Raw genomic sequence first — 19,560 nt, forward strand, 5'->3', positions numbered from 1 at the left:
CTTCGGGTGGAATCGAAATCCAATAAAGGAAAAAAAAAGAGATGGGTCGAAACGGAAATGTGACCGAACAACAGAAAGGACCTATCGTGTTTGGAATACCCGTTACCACAACGGAAATGACATTATCCGATTGGTTGATGCCCAACGTGTCTACAACGTCGCGTTTATTCATAAGCTTAATAAAGCACAACCGATACACATTACAAAGATTTCAGTATTCAGTAATATATTCTTCACTATTTACAAGAGTCTGCCAACGTTGGGATAACTTTTCGATTCTGCGACTATAGAAATTAACTGGTTTTGAGGCGAAGAACTCGTTAAGTCATGTTCGGAGCGCATTTTCTTCTGGAAAGGAAGTTCCTTGAAGAGTCTTCGATAGAGAGCGGAAAGGGGGAAAAATCTGAGGGCGCAATATCAGGTGAATAAGGTGGGTGCGGAATGACTTCCCGATTCAACTCCTATAAAGGGCTTTTTGTCAATTTAGCAGAATGCATCACTTCACGCAGCCTTCCTCGTCGTTGTTTTTCAGTAGTGCCTGTACGACACGACAAATGTCAGCAGTGATGGTTGCACTTCAGGGTAATACACCACAACGACTCTGTTCCACCGCGTGCTTAATACACTTCTGGCCTTCTTGCTACACCAAGAAGAAATGCAGATGATAAACGGGTATTCATTGGACAGATATATTATACTAAAACTGACATATGACTACATTTTCACGCAATTTGGATGCATAGATCCTGAGAAATCAGTACCCAGAAGAACCACCTCTGGCCGTAATAATGGCCTTGATACGCCTGGGTATTGAGTCAAAAAGAGCTTGGTTGGCGTGTACAGGTACAGCTGCCCATGCAGCTTCAACACGATACCACAGTTCATCAAAAGTATTGACTGGCGTATTGTGACGAGCCAGTTGCTCGTCCACCATTGACCAGACGTTTCAATTGGTGAAAGATCTGCAGAATGTGCTGGCCAGGGCAGCAGTTGAACATTTTCTGTATCCAGAAAGGCCCGTACAGGACCTGCAACATGCTGAAATGTAGGGTTTCGCAGGGATCGAATGAAGGATAGAGCCACGGGTCGTAACACATCTGAAATGTAAAGCCCACTGTTCAAAGCGCCGTCAATGCAAACAAGAGGTGACCGAGACGTGTACCAATGGCACCCCATACCATCACGTCTGGTGATTCGCCAGTATGGCGATGACGAATACACGCTTCCAATGTGCGTTCACCGCGATGTCGCCGAACACGGATGCGACCATCATGGTGCTGTAAACAGAACCTGAATTCATCCGAAAAAATGACGTTTTACCGTTCGTGCACCCAGGTTCGTCGTTGAGTACACCATCGCAGGCGCTCTTGTCTGTGATGCAGCGTCAAGGGTAACCGCAGCCATGGTCTCCGAGATGATAGTCCATGCTGCTGTAAACGTTGTCGAACTGTTCGTGCAGATGGTTGTTGTCTTGCAAACGTCCCCATCTGTTTGCTCAGGGATCGAGACGTGGCTGCACGATCCGTTACAGCCATGCGGATAAGATGCCTGTCATCTCGACTGCTAGTGATACGACTCCGTTGGGATCCAGCACGGCGTTCCGTATTACCCTCCTGAACCCACCGATTCCATATTCTGCTGAGTCATTGCATCTCGACCAACGCGAGGAGCAATGTCGTGATACGATAAACCGCAATCGTGATAGGCTACGATCCGACCATTATCCAAATTCGGAAACGTGATGGTACGCATTTCTCCTCCTTACACGAGGCATCGCAACAACGTTTCACCAGACAACGCCGCTCAACTGCTGTTTGTGTATGAGAAATCGGTTGGAAACTTTCCTCAAGTCAGCATGTTGTAGGTTTCGCCACCGGCGCCAACCTTGTGTGAATGCTCTGAGAAGCTAATCATTTGCATATCACAGCATCTTCTTCCCGTCGGTTAAATTTCGCGTCTGTAACACATCATCTTCGTGGTGCAGCAGTTTTAATGGCCAGTAGTGTATTATCTTTTGTGGGTGTGCGCAGGTGTTTGTGTCGGAAGTTGCTGATTTGTTTGGGCTCAACTACTCCTTTCTTTTCCTTATGTCAGAATACAGACACCATTTCTCGTCACCAGCGAATATATAGGTTATGAATGGTCGGCGTTGTTCACGAGCCAGTTGGTGACGAACAAGCGTCGATGCATATAGGGCTACTCACTGATTTTATGGTTTTGGCTTAGAGCGTGCGGTCCCCATACACCCGATTTTTCACGTTCTCCGTCGCATGCAGATGTCGCAAGGTGATGGAATGATTAGAGTTTATCACATATGGCAGTTCTCTAGTACACTGACGTGGATGACTGTGTATGAATGCGTTTAAACGATCTACATCAAACCCCCAATGTCTTCCTGAAGATGGAGAGTCACTAATGTCGAAACGATCCTCCTTAAAACGAGAAAACTATTTTCTTTCCGTGCTCTGTCCAGCGGCATCATTCCCAAGCACGGCGCAAATGTTTTTGGCTACTTGCGCTACTGTCACCTCTCTATTGAGCTCGAACAGACCAATATGTCGAAAATATTCCGGTTTCTACACTAGGCATTCCATTTTCTGCCATCAACAGCTCCACTTACTATCTCCAAACGACAAAATGAAAATATGTAAACTCAGACAGCAATAGTGAACTACAAACAAAAAAATGACGATCGGTAAATAAACCCACAGTAACAGGAATACTAACATGCAAAACAAAAACGCTACGAACTTATGCACCAACCTAATAAATACGATCCTAACCGACAGGAACTGGAGACGATTATCACTCATAACCAATGACAGTCGCTTTCAAACCCGACAGGAATTGCTGGCGACAGTGATTGCAAGTCCTCCTCAACAAGTTTCCGAGCGAACATGGCAAAGGTAACAGCGTGCAATGGACATTTGGAAACGGGTACGTCGTAAAAGGCCCCAAGAAACCGCGCGTCTTCAGTGGGCCTAGAAACACACAAACTGGACAATAGCTGACTAGAAGCGGGTAGTCTGGTCCAAGGAATCGTGGTTTTGCTCCTCGCAAATGACGTAAGGCGTGAATGCGCCGATGGCTCAACGAGACGTTCTATCAGCAGTGCGTGGAGGGTATGATTAGGTCCGAGTTAGTTATACGATGTTTTGGAATTGTTTTCGTACCACAACATGGGCCCAAGTGAACATGAACAAGGATGTTTGTTTCAACGTTCTCGGCGGTCAGGCGTTGCCTTTTCATCCACATCCTTATGGTGAGTGCGCTTTGGACACAGCCACATTGCAAGACGACCACAAACGTGTTTACAGGGTGTACGCACGCATTCCTGGTTTAAAGAACACTCAGGCATCCATCGCTTCTTGGCTGCTCCGCAGAATTACCCTATCTGGATCGAATAGAGAATGTCTGGCACTATTTGGAGCAACAAATGAAACATAGCAATCAGCATCACCGCAATTTGGTAGCTCTACGGCCGATCTACGATGTTCTCGACGGTGAGTGTTCACGTGGATTTTCACAGGAGTGCCCCAGGGAAGTGTGGTAGGGACGCACTTATTCTCTGTATACATAAATGATCTGACGCACAGGGTGAACAGCAAGCTGCAGCTGTTTGGTGGTGATTCTATGGTGTAAGGGAAGATGACGTGGCTGTGGGAGGATACAAGATGACTTAGACAAAATTTCTATACTGTGTGATAAACAGCAGCTTGCTCTAAATGTAGAAGAATGGAAGTTAATGCAGGTGAGTAGGAAAATCAATCCCGTAATGTTCGAATACAGCATTGGTAGTGGAGTGCATAACTCAGGAAGGTCGACTGCATATCTGTGTGTAAAGTTGGAAAGCGGTAGGAAAGGCGATTGGTCGACTTCGCTTTATTGGGAGAATTTTAGGAAAGTGTGGTTCATCTATGAAGGGGATCCCATATAGAACACTAGTGCGACACATTCGTGAGTACTGCTCTAGTGTTTGGGATCCTCACCAGGTCGTATTAGAGGAAAATGCCGAAGCATTTCAGAGGCGAGATACTAGATTTTCTACCGACAGTGTCGAAAAATTCCCAAGTGGAAATCCCTGGAGGGAAGGCAACGTTGTTTTCGAGAAACACGTTTGAGAAAATTCAGAAAACCGACATCTAAAGCTGGCTGCAGAACAATTGTACTGCCGCCATCGTACATTTCGCGAAAGGATCGCGAAGATAAGATGTAAGATATTAGAGGCTGTACCGGAAGCATACAGACAGTCGCTTCTCCCTCGCTCTTTTGCGAGTGGAACAGGAACGGAAGTAACTAGTAGTGGTACAAGCTACCCTCCTCCACGCACCATACGGTGGCTTGCGGAGGATGTATGTAAATGTAGCTGTAGTTGTACTTGAAATTTGTGGAATCTCTTGTTCGCCGTATTGGACCCATTACGAAGAGGTGGTGTTACATGGTATTAGCATGTTGCCCGGAACTTTTCAGTCTGACTTTCATCTAGCCTTCGCGTCTCGACCATGTGAGGAGTCGCTAGGAACGACACAGAGGATGTGAAATTTTCCGTGATTTTATCGGCAATAATTCAGGTTAAAGTTAGTTGGTTGCTTGGAAACTACCGCACTGTAGTTGTCCATCGATGAACAAGCGTTACGAATTTCGCGTTACTGGGAAGCACTCCGTCTTCAGGCCACAAGTGGTCCATCGGGACCATCCGACCGCCGTGTCATGCTCAGCTGAGGATGCAGATAGGAGGGGCGTGTGGTCAGCACACCGCTCTCCCAGTCGTTATGATGGTTTTCTCTGACCGGAACCGCTACTATTCGGTCGAGTAGCTCCTCAATTAGCATCACGAGGCTGAGTGCACCCCGAAAAATGACAACAGCACATGGCGGCCCGGATGGTCACCCATCCGAGTGCCGGCCACGTCCGACAGCGCTTAACTTCGGTGACCTGTCGGGAACCGGTGTATCCACTGCGGGTAGGCCGTTGCCGCGTTACTGGGAAGATGGTTAGAAATGAAATAATATCGTCTTTTCGAGAATTAAAGTTATCTTTATTTGGTGTCAATGTTACTTTAGAGAGCGTTCTGTTGTTGTTCTGTTTGTCTATCTGAGACATCCCTTTTGGGTTTCGTGCGGCGATGAGAGTACACGATCTGCGCCTGACGTTGTCATACCAACTAAATTCATGTTATTTGTAATCACATTCATTTTATCAGTTAAATGTTAATCCAGGTCACAGTCTCTGTGTGTCAAGAGATGAATAAACCGTGCGTATGTCTTCAAGTTGCTGGACTACTCCATTAGTGGGGTTGCCAATAAAAGAATAACGAAGGAACATCCGGCGGGATGTTCAAATAACTTACGGGTTTGCTGCCGGGTGACATCGTCGACCACCGCCGATATTTCGACAGGAGCACACCCTGCCATTCTCAAGGCACAAATGCAAGGAAGAAGAAATGTGCAAGGAAATTTAATACCTTGGTTCACAGAGGAGAAACAATGAAGATACCACACACAGAACAAGTGTCAACACAAACAAAGATAACGAACATCAGAAATATCGATAGTTACTATTAATTAACAGGTGAGGTAGCACTAATTCTGTCCCTCTATCTTTGATAAGAGACAGAGCCGGATTCCAAGCAGCATTTAAACAAAATCCACCATCTCTGTTAATAAGGTTGCTTGATAGTTTGATTTCAACAGATTCCTTAATAACACTATCCCAATAGCTGGACGTGCATGCCAGAATCTCCGTGTTGTTGTATTCCATAGGATGACCAGTGTCAAGGCAATGTTCTGCAATAGCGGATTTGCTCGGCTGTTGTAAGCGGGTGTGACGCTTATGTTCAATACACCGGTCTTCCACAGTCCTGATTGTCTGATCAACATATGACATGCCACAACTGCAAGGAATACGATAGACCCCAGCCTTACGCAAACCAAGATCATCTTTTACGGACACCAATAGGGCATTAATCTTAGAAGGTGGTCGAAAAACACATTGCACATCGTATTTCTGCAAAATACGGCCAATCCTGTTGGAAACGCTTCCTGCGTAAGGCAAAAAGGCCGTAGACTTAGGTGCCACTTCGTTGCTATCGTCACTCACCCGTTGCACAGAAGGCAGATAGTGCAGGGCACGTTTGATCTGCCTCTCACTATAACCATTCTGACGAAAGGTGACTTCGAGATGTGATAGCTCAGCTGCCAAACTTTCAGGGTCTGAGATAACGTGGGCCCTGTGAACCAAGGTACGAAGTACTCCTTCACGCTGAGCTGGATGGTGACAACTATCAGCTCGCAGATACAAGTCAGTGTGAGTAGGCTTCCTGTAAACAGAATGTCCCAGCGTACCATCAGTCTTCCTTCTGACCAACACATCAAGGAAGGGAAGGCATCCATTCTTTTCCACCTCCATAGTGAACTGAATATTCGGGTGGATTGAATTCAGGTGTTCCAAAAACCGGTTTAAATTCTCACTACCATGAGGCCAAACAACAAGAGTATCGTCTACATATCTGAAGAAACACGCGGGTTTCAAGGTCGCTGACTCCAATGCACGTTCCACAAGGTCCTCCGTAAACAAATTGGCCAAAATAGGTGACAACGGGCTTCCCATTGCAACTCCATCAGTCTGTGCGTAGTACTGACCATTGAATGAAAAGTAAGTGGAAGTCAGCACATGCCGAAACAAATTTGTTAACTCGACACCAAACTTAACCTCAATTAGCTGCAACGAATCAGAGAGAGAGGAATGTGAGTGAAAAGAGAAACCTCATCAAAACTGACTAAGTCATTCAAACACAATCCCTGCATCGACGTAAGAAATCTGCAGAGTTCTTAATGTGGTGTTCACACCCACCTACTAGTGGGCTCAACAAACTAGCAAGATGCTTAGCTACACGATTTGTCAGAGCAGCATTATTAGAAACAATAGGCCTCAACGGTACAGCCTCTTTATGGACCTTAGGGAAGCCATATAATCTAGGTGGTACAGCACAGTAAGAATTAAGACACTTGATAGTCTCTTGTGACAAAGAACTTTTCTTGAAGAGGTTATTTGTCTTTCTCTCAATACTCTTAGTAGCGTCAGCACCGATTTTGCGATACGCCGAATCAGAAAGTAGACATTGCATCTTTCGAATGTAATCGTGCTTGTCCAACAAAAGGATGGCGTTTCCCTTGTCCACAGGTAAAATAACAATATCAGGATCGATTCTAAGTGAACGTAAAGCAGCCGCCTCAGCTGCTGTAATGTTACATTTGGGAGGACGGGCTCCAGTCAACACACGACAAGCTTTCCTCCTAAACTCTTCCGCAGCCCCGGAAGGTAGTTAAGGTCTCACATCCGGCGGGAGTTTCACGACTTCTGCAAAATACTAACGTGTTTGGCAGTCGCGGACTCTCGCAACCCGAAGTCAGAATTCCACTTAGAACTCTAGGTCCCCATTCCCCGGTTGGATAACTGGGGCCAGCGACGTGCATTCCAAATAATTGTTTGTACCTGGACACTGAGCTACACTAAGTGTGGTACCTCCTGGGCGTGCGTCATTTTTTGATAGGTGTGATAATTATTGTGTAGTTTGAAGGTTGAGTAACGAGAAAGGAGAGGAGAAGGGCGGGTGGGCGGGCGACTGATAATATCTGCTGCATCGAGACTCTATGCGAAATCAGCAGCGAAGAGTGGAAAATGTGTGCCAGGCCGGGACCCGAACCCGGGATGTTGTGGTTACTAAGCACTTGTGTTAACCACTGCGCCGCCCGGACAGAGTGTTTATCGCGACTGCATGGAGTACCTCGTCACTCCTCCCGGCCAACCGACATCCCCAACCAGCGTCACCTGTCAGCAGCCCCGCCCGTGTCCTCCGCGCTCACTATCAGGGGCGTTTGAAAAGTCCGTGCAAAGTCCGAGAGATGGCACCACCGGGGCGTATCGAGGTCACGTTTAGTTAGTAGCATCTTTGGAACGAGCGCACACCAAGTTTCAGCCATATTGGTCTATTTCTTTGTGTTTGCCATTCGCGTGAATCAAGGAAGTCGAATGACTGTCAAAAAATGGACGAAAAAGAATTTCGTGTGGTGATCAAACATTACTTTATGAAGGGCAAAACGCCTCAGGAGTCTAAAGAGAAGCTTGATAAACATTACGGTGACTCTGCACCTTCGATTAGAACAGTTTATAAGTGGTTTCAAAAATTTCGGACTGGCCACGTGGGCACAAGTGATGATGAATGTTCTGGACGCCCTGTGGAGGTTACAACTCCAGAAATCATTGATAAAATCCATGTTATAGTGATGGATGACCGAAGAGTTAAGGTGCGTGAGACTGCTAGTGCTGTGGGCATCTCGAATGAATGGGTACATAATATTTTGCATAAACATTTGGACATGAGAAAGCTATCGGCAAGATGGGCTCCGCGATTGCTCACGCTTGACCAAAAACGGAATCGTGTGAAGTGTTGCAAGGATGGTTCGCAGCTGTTCAGGAAGAATCCACAGGCCTTTAAGCATCATTTCATCACTGTGGATGAAACATGGATACATTACTGTACTCCTGAGACCAAACAACAATCCAAACAATGACTTACCAAGGGAGAATCTGCGCAAAAAGAGGCTAAGACCATTCCTTCGGCCAGAAAGGTTATGGTGATTGTCTTTTGGGATTCGCAAGGGATAATCCTCATCGACTATCTGGAAAAGTGTAAAACTATTACAGGTGCATATTATTCATCGTTACTAGACCGTTTGAAAACCGAGCTGGAAGAAAAACGCCGACGATTGGACCGCAAAAATGCACCAGCACACACCTCAGCAGCTGTGGTGGCAAAATAAATGGAAACAGGATTCCAACTCATTTCACATCCCCCTCCCCCCCTATTTTCCAGATTTGGCTCCCTCGGACTACTATTTGTTCCCCAATTTGAAGAAATGGCTGGCGGGACAAAGATTTTATTCAGACGAGGAGGTGATTACAGCAACTAATAGTTATTTTGCAGACTTGGACAATTCCTATTATTCGGAAGGTATCAACAAATTAGAACAGCGTTGGATGGAGAGTATAAGTCTAAAAAGAGACAGTTGTTGTTGTGGTGTTCAGACCTGAGACTGGTTTGATGCAGCTCTCCATGCTACTCTATCCTGTGAAAGCTTCATCTCCCAGTAACTACTGCAACCTACATCCTTCTGAATCTGCTTAGTGTATTCATCTCTTGGTCTCCCTCTACGATTATTACCCTCCACGCTGCCCTCCAATACTAAATTGGTGATCCCTTGATGCCTGAGAACATGTCCTACCAACCGATCCCTTCTTCTAGTCAAGTTGTTCCACAAATTTCTCTTCTCCCCAATCCTATTCAATACCTCCTCATTAGTTATGTGGTCTACCAATCTAATCTTCAGCATTCTTCTGTAGCACCACATTTCAAAAGCTTCTATTCTCTTCTTGTCCAAACTATTTATCGTCCATGTTTCACTTCCATACATGGTTACACCCCACACAAATACTTTCAGAAACGACTTCCTGACACTGAAATCTATACTCGATGTTAACAAATTTCTCTTCTTCAGAAACGCTTTCCTTCCCATTGCCAAACTACATTTTATACCGTCTCTACTTTGACCATCATCGGTTATTTTAATCCCCAAATAGCAAAACTCCTTTACTACTTTAAGTGTCTCATTTCCTAATCTAATTCCCTTAGCATCAACCGACTTAATTCGACTACATTCCATTATCCTCGTTTTGCTATTGTTGATGTTCATCTTATATCCTCCTCTCAAGACACTATCCGTTCCGTTCAACTGGTCTTCCAAGTCCTTTGCTGTCTCTGACAGAATTACAATGTCATGGGCGAACCTCAAAGTTTTTATTTCTTCTCCATGGATTTTAATACCTACCCCAAATTTTTCTTTTGTTTCCTTCACTGCTTGCTCAATATACAAATTGAATAATATTGGGGCGAGGCTACAACCCCGTGTCATTCCCCTTCCAACCACTGCTTCCCTCTCATGTCCCTCGACTCTTATAACTACCATCTGGTTTCTGTACAAATTGTAAATAGCCTTTCGCTCCCTGTATTTTACTCCTGCCACCTTCAGAATTTGAAAGATAGTATTCCAGTCAGCATTGTCAAAAGCTTTCTACAAGTCTGCAAATGCTAGAAACGTAGGTTTGCCTTTCCTTAATCTAGCTTCTAAGATACGTCGTAGGGTCAGTATTGTCTCACGTGTTCCAATATTTCTACAGAATCCAAACTGATCTTCCCCGAGGTCGGCTTCTACCAGTTTTTCCATTCATCTGTAAAGAATTCACGTTAGTATTTTGCAGCCGTGACTTATTAAACTGATAGTTCGGTAATTTTCGCATCTGTCAACACCTGCTTTCTTTGGGATTGGAATTATTATATTCTTCTTGAAGTCTGAGGGTATTTCGCCTGTCTCATATATTTTGCTCACCAGATGGTAGAGTTTTGTCAGGACTGGCTCTCCCAATGCTGTCAGTAGTTCTAATGGAATGTTGTCTACTCCCGGGGCCTTGTTTAGACTCGGGTCTTTCAGTGCTCTGTCAAACTCTTCACGCAGCGTCGTATCTCCCATTTCGCCTTCATCCAACTCCTCTTTCATTTCCATAATAGTGTCCTCAAGTACATCGCCCTTGTATAGACCCTCTATATACTCCTTCTACCTTTCTGCTTTCCCTTCTTTGCTTAGAACTGGGTTTCCATCCCAGCTCTTTATATTCATTCAAGTGGTTCTCTTTTCTCCAAAGGTCTCTTTAATTTTTCTGTAGGCAGTATCTATCTTACCCCTAGTGAGACAAGCCTCTACATCCTTACATTTGTCCTCTAGCCACCCCTGCTTAGCCATTTTGCACTTCCTGTCGATCTCATTTTTGAGACGTTTGTATTCCTTTTTGCCTGCTTCATTTACTGCATTTTTATATTTTCTCTTTTCATCAGTTAAATTCAACATTTCTTCTGTTACTCAAGGATTTCTACTAGCCCTCGTCTTTTTACCAACTTGATCCTCTGCTGCCTTCACTATATCTCTCAAAGCTACCCATTCTTCTCCTACTGTATTTCTTTCCCCAATTCCTGTCAATTGTTCCCTTATGCTCTCCCTGAAAATATGTACATCCTCTGGTTCTTTCAGTTTATCCAGGTCCCATCTCCTTAAATTCCCACCTTTTTGCAGTTTCTTCAGTTTTAATCTACTGTTCATAACCAATAGATTGTGGGCAGAGTCCACATCTGCCCCTGGAAATGTCTTACAATTTAAAACCTGGTTCCTAAATCTCTGTCTTACCATTATATAATCTATCTGAAACCTGTCAGTATCTCCAGGCTTCTTCCACGTATACAGCCTTCTTTTATTATTCTTGAACCAAGTGTTAGCTATGATTAAGTAATGCTCTGTGCAAAATTCTACCAGATGGCTTCCTCTTTCATTTCTCTGCCACAATCCATATTCACCTACTACGTTTCCTTCTGTCCCTTTTCCTACTGACGAATACCAGTCACCCATGACTATTAAATTTTCGTCTCCCTTCACTATCTGAATAATTTCTTTTATTTCATCATACATTTCTTGAATTTCTTCGCCATCTGCAGAGTTAGTTAGCATATAAACTTGTACTACTGTGGTAGGCGTGGGCTTCGAGTCTATCTTGGCCACAATAATGCGTTCACTATGCTGTTGGTAGTAGCTTACCCGCATTCCTATTTTTTTATTCATTATTAAACCTGCTCCTGCATTACCCCTATTTGATTTTGTATTTCTAACCCGGTATTCACCTGACCAAAAGTCCTGTTCCTCCTGCCACCGAACTTCGCTAATTCCCACTATATCTAACTTCAACCTATCCATTTCCCTTTTTAAATTTTCTAACCTACCTGCCCGATTAAGGGATCTGACATTCCACGCTCCGATCCGTAGAACGCCAGTTTTGTTTCTCTTGATAACGACGTCCTCTTGAGTAGTCCCCGCCCGGGGATCCGAATGGTGGACTATTTTACCTCCGGAATATTTTACCCAAGAGGACGACATCATCATTTAACAATACAGTAAAGCTGCATGCCCTCGGGAAAAATTATGGCTGTAGTTTCCCCTTGCTTTCAGCCGTTCGCAGTATCAGCACAGCAAGGCCGTTTTGGTTAGTGTTACAAGGCCAGATCAGTTAATCATCCAGACTGTTGCCCCTGCAACTACTGAAAAGGCTGCTGCCCCTCTTCATTGTCTCGCATCTCAACAGATACCCCTCTGTTGTGGTTGCACCTACGGTACGGCTATCTGTATCGCTGAGGCACGCAAGCCTCCCCACGAGCGGCAAGGTCCAGGGTTCATGTGTGGGGGGGGGGGGGGGGTGGGGGGGGGGGAAGAGACTATGTCGAAAAATAAAAGAAGTTTATCCCAAACACATAATTAGTTTTTATTTTTGCACAGACTTTTCATACGCCCGACGTATTTTGAGAGTCCCGCAGGAAGTCGAACACAATTGTGCATCTGCACTGAAGACTGTGGACTCATTGCTCATGGCAGCGAATTGTTATTTGAATACGTGCTGTCTGCTCTTTCGAACAGGTGGAAAATAAACATTCATGTTGTAGATGTGCTAACATGTTGCAGCAGAAGGGTGTCTGTCACTCCTCGGAGAGGCTGCGAAAAGACTTGCGGAACATAGTCAGCTGACACTCCTGCTAAAAAAGATACCGCACGTTCGCCTTTTTCGTAGACTGGAATCTCTAATCACGAAGGAACATTTACCGAGTGAACAGAGTTCCACGTCCGTGTTGGGTACCAGTGAGGAGTCCATCAGCAGGATGTGTCCAGTTGGCTGAGGCGACTGCTCTGGTGACTGGGCAATGCGCTCACTTGCAGCGAGCGGCAGGCGCGACATCAGACGGAGCTGCAGCGCTGCCCGACAAGCGGTAAGTGGCAGGGGAGGGGGACGGGGAGCGGAAGGAAGCGGCTACTTCATTGAGGCGGCCCACTCTGCCCGCATCCTGTGCGCGGCGCGCCAGACGCCAGACGTCACCTCACCGCGGCTCTGCGACTGGGCCAAGGCACATGCCTCGTCTTTCTGCCGCGGCCAGCACCGCTGGGGTGAAAAGCAGCGGAGGACTGGCTGTTTCCGCAAGAGAACCGATATCGACATCTACACCATCCGGATCACTTGCGTGTTGTGTGGCCTACGGTACCTCTTATCTGTATACAGGGTGGTCCATTGATGGTGACCGGGCCAAAAATCTCACGAAATAAGCGTCAAACGAAAAAACTACAAAGAACGAAACTTGTCTAGCTTGAAGGGGAAAACCAGATGGCGTAATGGTTGGCCCGCTAGATGGCGCTGCCATAGGTCAAACAGATATCGACTGCGATGTTTGAACAGGAACCCCCATTTTTATTACATATTCGTGTAGTACGTAAAGAAATATGAATATTTTAGTTGGACCACTTTTTTCGCTTTATGACAGATGGCGCTGTAATAGTCACAAACGTATGGTTCGCAATTCTAGACGAACATTTGGTAACAGGTAGATTTTTTAAATTAAAATACAGGACGTAGGTATGGTTCAACATTTTATTTCGGTTGTTCCAATGCGATACATGTACCTTTGTGAACCTATCATTTCTGAGAACGCATGCTGTTACAGCGTGATTACCTGTAAATACCACATTAATGCAATAAATGCTCAAAATGAAGTCCGTTAACCTCAATGCATTTGGCAATACGTGTAACGACATTCCTCTCAACAGCGTGTGGTTCACCTTCCGTAATGTTCGCACATGCATTGACAATGCGCTGACGCATGTTGTCAGGCGTTGTCAGTGGATCACGATAGCAAATATCCTTCAATTTTCCTCACAGAAAGAAATCCGGGGACGTCAGATCCGGTGAACGTGCGGGCCATGGTATGGTGCTTCGACGAACAATCCACCTGTCATTAAATATGCTTGCTATTCAATACCGCTTCAACCGCACGCGAGCTATCTGCCGGACATCCAACATTGTGTAAATACATCGGGATTCTCTCATGCAGAGAAACATCTTGTAGTAGCATCGGTAGAACATTACGCAGGAAGTCAGCATAAATTGCACCATTTAGATTGCCGTCGATAAAATGGGGCCCAATTATTCTTACTCCCATAGTGTCGCACCATACGTTAACCCGCCAAGGTCGCTGATGTTCCACTTGTCGCAGCCATCGTGGATTTTCCGTTGCCCAATAGCGCATATTATTGTTGGTGAATGACGCTTCGTCGCTAAATAGAACGCGAGCAAAAAATCTGTCACCGTCCCGTAATTTCTCTTGTATCGAATGGCAGAACTGTACACGACGTTCAAAGTCGTCGCCATGCAATTCCTGGTGCATAGAAATATGGTACGGGTGCAATCGATGTTGATGTAGCATTCTCAACAAAGACGTTTTTGAGATTCCCGATTCTCGCGCAATTTGTCTCCTACTGATGTGCGGATTAGCCGCGACAGCAGCTAAAACACCTACTGTGTATCATCATTTGTTGCAGGTCGTAGTTGACGTTTCACATGTGGCTGAACACTTCCTGTTTCCTTGAATAACGTAACTATCCGGCGAACGCTCCGGACACTTGGATGATGTCGTCCAGGATACCGAGCAGTGTACATAGCACACGCCCGTTGCCATACATCAACACTGTGTCGACGTTTTCCGAAATTGGTAGACGGTCCATTTTAACACGAGTAATGTATCACGAAGGAAATACCGTCCGCACTGGCGGAATGTTACGTGATACCACGTATTTATACGTTTGTGACTATTACAGCGCCATCTATCACAAAGCGAAAAAAGTGGTCCAACTAAAACATGTAATAAAAATGGGGATTCCTATTTTAAAAAAACGCAGTTGATATCCGTTTGACTTACGGCAGCGCCATCTAGCGGGCCAACCATAGCGCCATCTGGTTTCGCCTTTCAAGCTAGACGAGTTTCGTAGTTTTCTCGTTGGACGCTTATTTCGTGAGATATTTGACCCGGTCACTATCAGTGGACCACCCTGTATATAAAAGGCAATGTCCTCACTGGCTGACTGACTGACTGATCGTCGCCCAGCTCAAACCGCTAAGGATGGAAACTTGAAGTTTGGAGAATCTTATAATCTAGGCGCCGTTTAAGAAGGAACTTTTTGGAATTCCAACCCAAAGGGGTGAAATAGGGATGGAAAAGCAGCACTCCGTCTTCAGGCCACGAGTAGCCTACCGGGACCATCCGACCGCCGTGTCATCCTCAGTGGAGGATGCGGATAGGAGGGGCGTGGGGTCAGCACACCGCTCTCCCGATCGTTATGATGGTATTCTTGACCGAAGCCGCTACTATTCGGTCGAGTAGCTCCTCAGTTGGCATCACGAGGCTGAGTGCACCCCGAAAAATGGCAACAGTGCATGTCGGCATGGATGGTCACCCATCCAAGTGCTGACCACGTCCGACAGCGCTTAACTTCGGTGATCTCACGGGAACCGTTGCATCCACTGCGGCAAGGCCGTTGCCAAAATAGGGGTGGAGGTTTTTTCTTAATGTTGCCATTAAGGCAGTTTTGAAGGTAGGCCTACCAAAATTGGTATTTGGTTTCTCGGACAGAAATAAAGATGTGTTTTAGCATTTTTGAAATTTAACCCTATTGGGGGGGGGGGGGGGGGGGAATAGTGAGTGAAAGCTAATCATTATTAAAGAACTACTAAAGTATTTTTTAGCCACCGCTATAAACATTGTTATTTGACCTCTATGTTACAAAAAAAGTGTTTCAGTGTTTTTGAAAATTGAGCTTCTAAGGGAGTGAAACAGAGATGAGATTTTTTATGAAAATATTTTATTGTGAAAGCATTTTTAAAGCTAAATCTATTAAGATTTAAATTTGGTTTCTCAGTTATAAAAAGATACGTGTTTCACTATTTTTGGAAATTCAACCCCTATGAAGTTGAAACGGGATATTAAAGTTTCTATGGAAATATTTCAGTGTGCAAACATTTTTGTAGCTAAATCTATGAAAATTTGCATTTGGCTTCTCTGATAGAAATAAAACATATGCATGTCACTGTTTTTGATAATCCAACCCCTAAGGCGATGAAATAGTAGGGTGAAACGTTTTATGAAATTATTTCATTGCGAAAGCATTTATAAACCCAAATCTTTGAGAGCTGGTGTTTGGCTTCTGGCCTAGAGATGAAATTGAACCCGTGAGGGGGTGAAATAGGGTCAGACTGATTCACTGACTCGTCATCGCTCAGCCCAAACCGCTAATGATTGAAACTTGAAGTGTGGAGATGGTGTGGATCTTATGCTGTAGGCACCGTTCAAGAGGGGATTCTCCGAAATTCCAATCTTGAAGGGGGGAAACAGAGGATGAAAGGCTTTTTGAAGGTATATCGCTATTAAGAGAATTTTGAAGCTACAAGTGCGAAAATTGGTATTTGGTTTCTCAGTCAGAAAATAAAAAATACGTGTATCAGCATTTTTGGAAATTCAACCACTAATGGGGGTAAAATACTGGGTGAAATGTTTTTTTTTCAAAATAAATCATTACTAAATAACTACTAAAGGATATTTAAGACTATGTATAAGAAAATAGGTATTTGACTTCTTGATTAGAAATAAAAAAATAGGTGTTTGAGTGTTTCTGGAAATTCAGTCAATAAGAGAGCACAACAGGGGATGAAAATTTTTTAGAAATATATCGTTACATTAAAAAAATGTAAAGCTAAATTTACGAAAACTGGTATATCATTTTTCGGTTAAATATAAAGAAATATTTGTTAGGGGTTGAAAGTTACTATGGAAATATCTTTATAAGATCCCGTAAGGCATGATTAACAAACACTTTGGACTCCAGCTATTACAATCGCTTTTTGACCATAAGTAAATTTGGAAAAGACCATGCTGGCCTTAATTAGCATGCAAAGCTTAGAAGTTGTTGCAATTTGCGAACAACACAAAAATTCTATTAAATAAAAACAAAAAAATTTCTGCAGGCGTTATAGCCTACGCGAGCTGTTCCCTATTCCATTTTCGCATTGAGAAAGCGAAAAATAACTGTCTACACTATCTGATAAAAGGTTTCCAGACGCTCCTAGGTAATGCAGATTTGGCCGCCAGATGTCAGGAGTGGCAGACTCGCCATATAAAGAAGCAGGAACAATTGCGTTGTCAGTAGAGAAGAAAGAACAGCAGAATGCATCACACAAGAGAGGTCAGTGACTTCGTACGTGACTAGTTACTGGATGAAACCTGAGTAACAAATCCATCAGGCACATTTTAACCCTTCTAAAGCTGCCCAACTCCACTGTTGGCGATGTGATTGTGAAGTGGGAACGCGAAGAAACAACCGCAGCTAAAGCAATAGCAGGCAGGCCTCATCTACTCACGAGCATTGTGGAATGTATGAGGGTCACTCCAAAAGAAATGCACACTATTTTTGTAAAAATACAGTTTTCATTCTGCATGTGTGAAAGTTTTACAGTGTGTAGATACATCCTCCCCGCTTGTTTTCAAACTTAGTTCAATCTGTTCCCGGGAGTGGCGCCGTCACAGCATGTCTTCAAGATGGCTGCTACACTTGACATTCCTCAGAAGCAACGTGCTGTCATGGAATTCCTGTGCTGTGAAAACGAGACAGTGGTAAACATCCACAAGAGGTTGAAAGAGGTGTATGGAGATGCTGCTGTCAATCGCAGTACAGTCAGTCGATGGGCAAGCAGGTTACGTGATGAAGGCGGGCACGGCAACACAGGCCTCATACTGCACACCCTTCAGACAATGTGCAGAGAATTAAAAAATTGGTGACTGCTGACAGACACATCACAGTGAACGAATTGTCACGCTACGTCGGGATAGGGGAAGGAAGTGTTTGCAAAATACTGAAAGTGTTGGCTTTAAAAAAGGTTTGTGCCAGGTGGGTTCCCAGGTTGTTGACAGTGGCCCACAAAGAAACAAGAAAAACTGTGTGCAGCGAACTTTTGGAACAGTACGAGAATGGTGGAGATGAATTTCTTGGAAGAATTGTGACAGGTGATGAAACATGGCTCCATCATTTTTCACCAGAGACGAGGAGGCAATCAATGCAGTGGCATCATGTAAATTCACCCAAGAACAAAAAATTCAAAACCACACCTTCTGCTGGAAAAGTTATGGCTACGGTGTTTTTCGATTCCGAAGGACTCTTGCTGGTGGACATCATGCCAAGTGGAACCACCATAAATTCTGATGCATATGTGACGACACTGAAGAAACTTCAAGCTCGACTGAGTTGTGTTCGACCACATGGGCAAAAATGATTCAAATGGCTCTGACCACTATGGGACTTAACTTCTCAGGTCATCAGTCCCCTAGAACTGAGAACTACTTAAACATAACTAAACTAAGGACATCACACACATCCATGCCCGAGGCAGGATTCGAACCTGCGACCGCAGCGGGCGCGCGGTTCCAGACTGTAGCGCCTATAACCGCTCGGCCACCCCGGCGGCCCACATCGGCAAAAGTAGGATGTTTTGCTGTTGCACGACAATGGACGATCACATGTCAGTTATAAAACCATGGAAGCGATCACAAAACTCGGATGGACAACACAAACACTCACCTTACAGTCCTGACCTGGCTCCTTGTGACTATCATCTCTTTGGGAAACTGAAAGACCCGTACTGTCCAAGAAAGATGTACAGAACACCGGAGGTACGCACGACTTTTACAACCTAGCAAATCGGCAGTGGCAGAACATTGTATTGACGCCGGTCACAGTATGTTGTATGACAACGTCGAAATTTTGGCAACTACATTATCTTTTTGGGACTCGATAGTCAAGGAGGCAATTGAAATTCGCTTGAGGCCGAAATTAATTAGTACAGACAGTGGTTTCAACCTTGATAAATCATGGAATCCGGCACTTGCTGTAATAAGCTCACAAAGACGCCGTCACAGTGTAGCTCACAATGATATATCGAAATGCCAACACAGATCGATTGCGGAGTCATAGATGTAACTCGCGCATTATGCACGTCTCTGCCGCCGACCAACGTCTCTGGCGCATTTGCATCTGTGGCCGCATGCGCAGTTGCGCGGTACACGAGTATAAAGGGACGAAGCGTGCAGTGGAGCGGCAGTCTTGCGACTCACTCTGAAGATGGCTGAACGTTATACGTCCGAAATATTAGACGAAGAAGGAGAATTCTTGCGGCTACACACCCGAAACTTAATGGAACAGTCTTTGAGCCGCCAAAACCTGAAGATTCACAGAGGAGGAAAAGTTCGGAAACGATGATTGTTTGTAACAAGATGGCAATGCACCTTACCTTTTCTGCTTTCGGCTCTTCAGGAAGAATGGGCTGCTGCTCCTTCACAGACGTTCAAGACACCTCACTGAAAGTGTCTGTAGCAGAGTTCAAGCCGTCATGAAGACGAAGGGTGAACACAGCCCTATGTTAATGTCCACTAATAGATTTCTGGGCACTTTTGTTCATATAGTCTATAACACACTGAGCAGTTACCTGTTGAAGACACCTCAGAAGACGTTGAAACGTCCATTGTTACTGAGATTGTGCAGT

At 44.8% G+C, this 19,560-nt stretch overlaps 1 pseudogene; it reads right to left on the minus strand.

Moving 5' to 3' along the window:
* Window positions 1–4,858: 4,858 nt before the first annotated feature.
* Window positions 4,859–4,976, minus strand: LOC124607764 (annotated as a pseudogene).
* Window positions 4,977–19,560: the final 14,584 nt, after the last annotated feature.

The sequence above is a fragment of the Schistocerca americana genome, chromosome 3 (genome assembly GCF_021461395.2).
Source record: "Schistocerca americana isolate TAMUIC-IGC-003095 chromosome 3, iqSchAmer2.1, whole genome shotgun sequence".
NCBI lineage: Eukaryota > Metazoa > Arthropoda > Insecta > Orthoptera > Acrididae > Schistocerca > Schistocerca americana.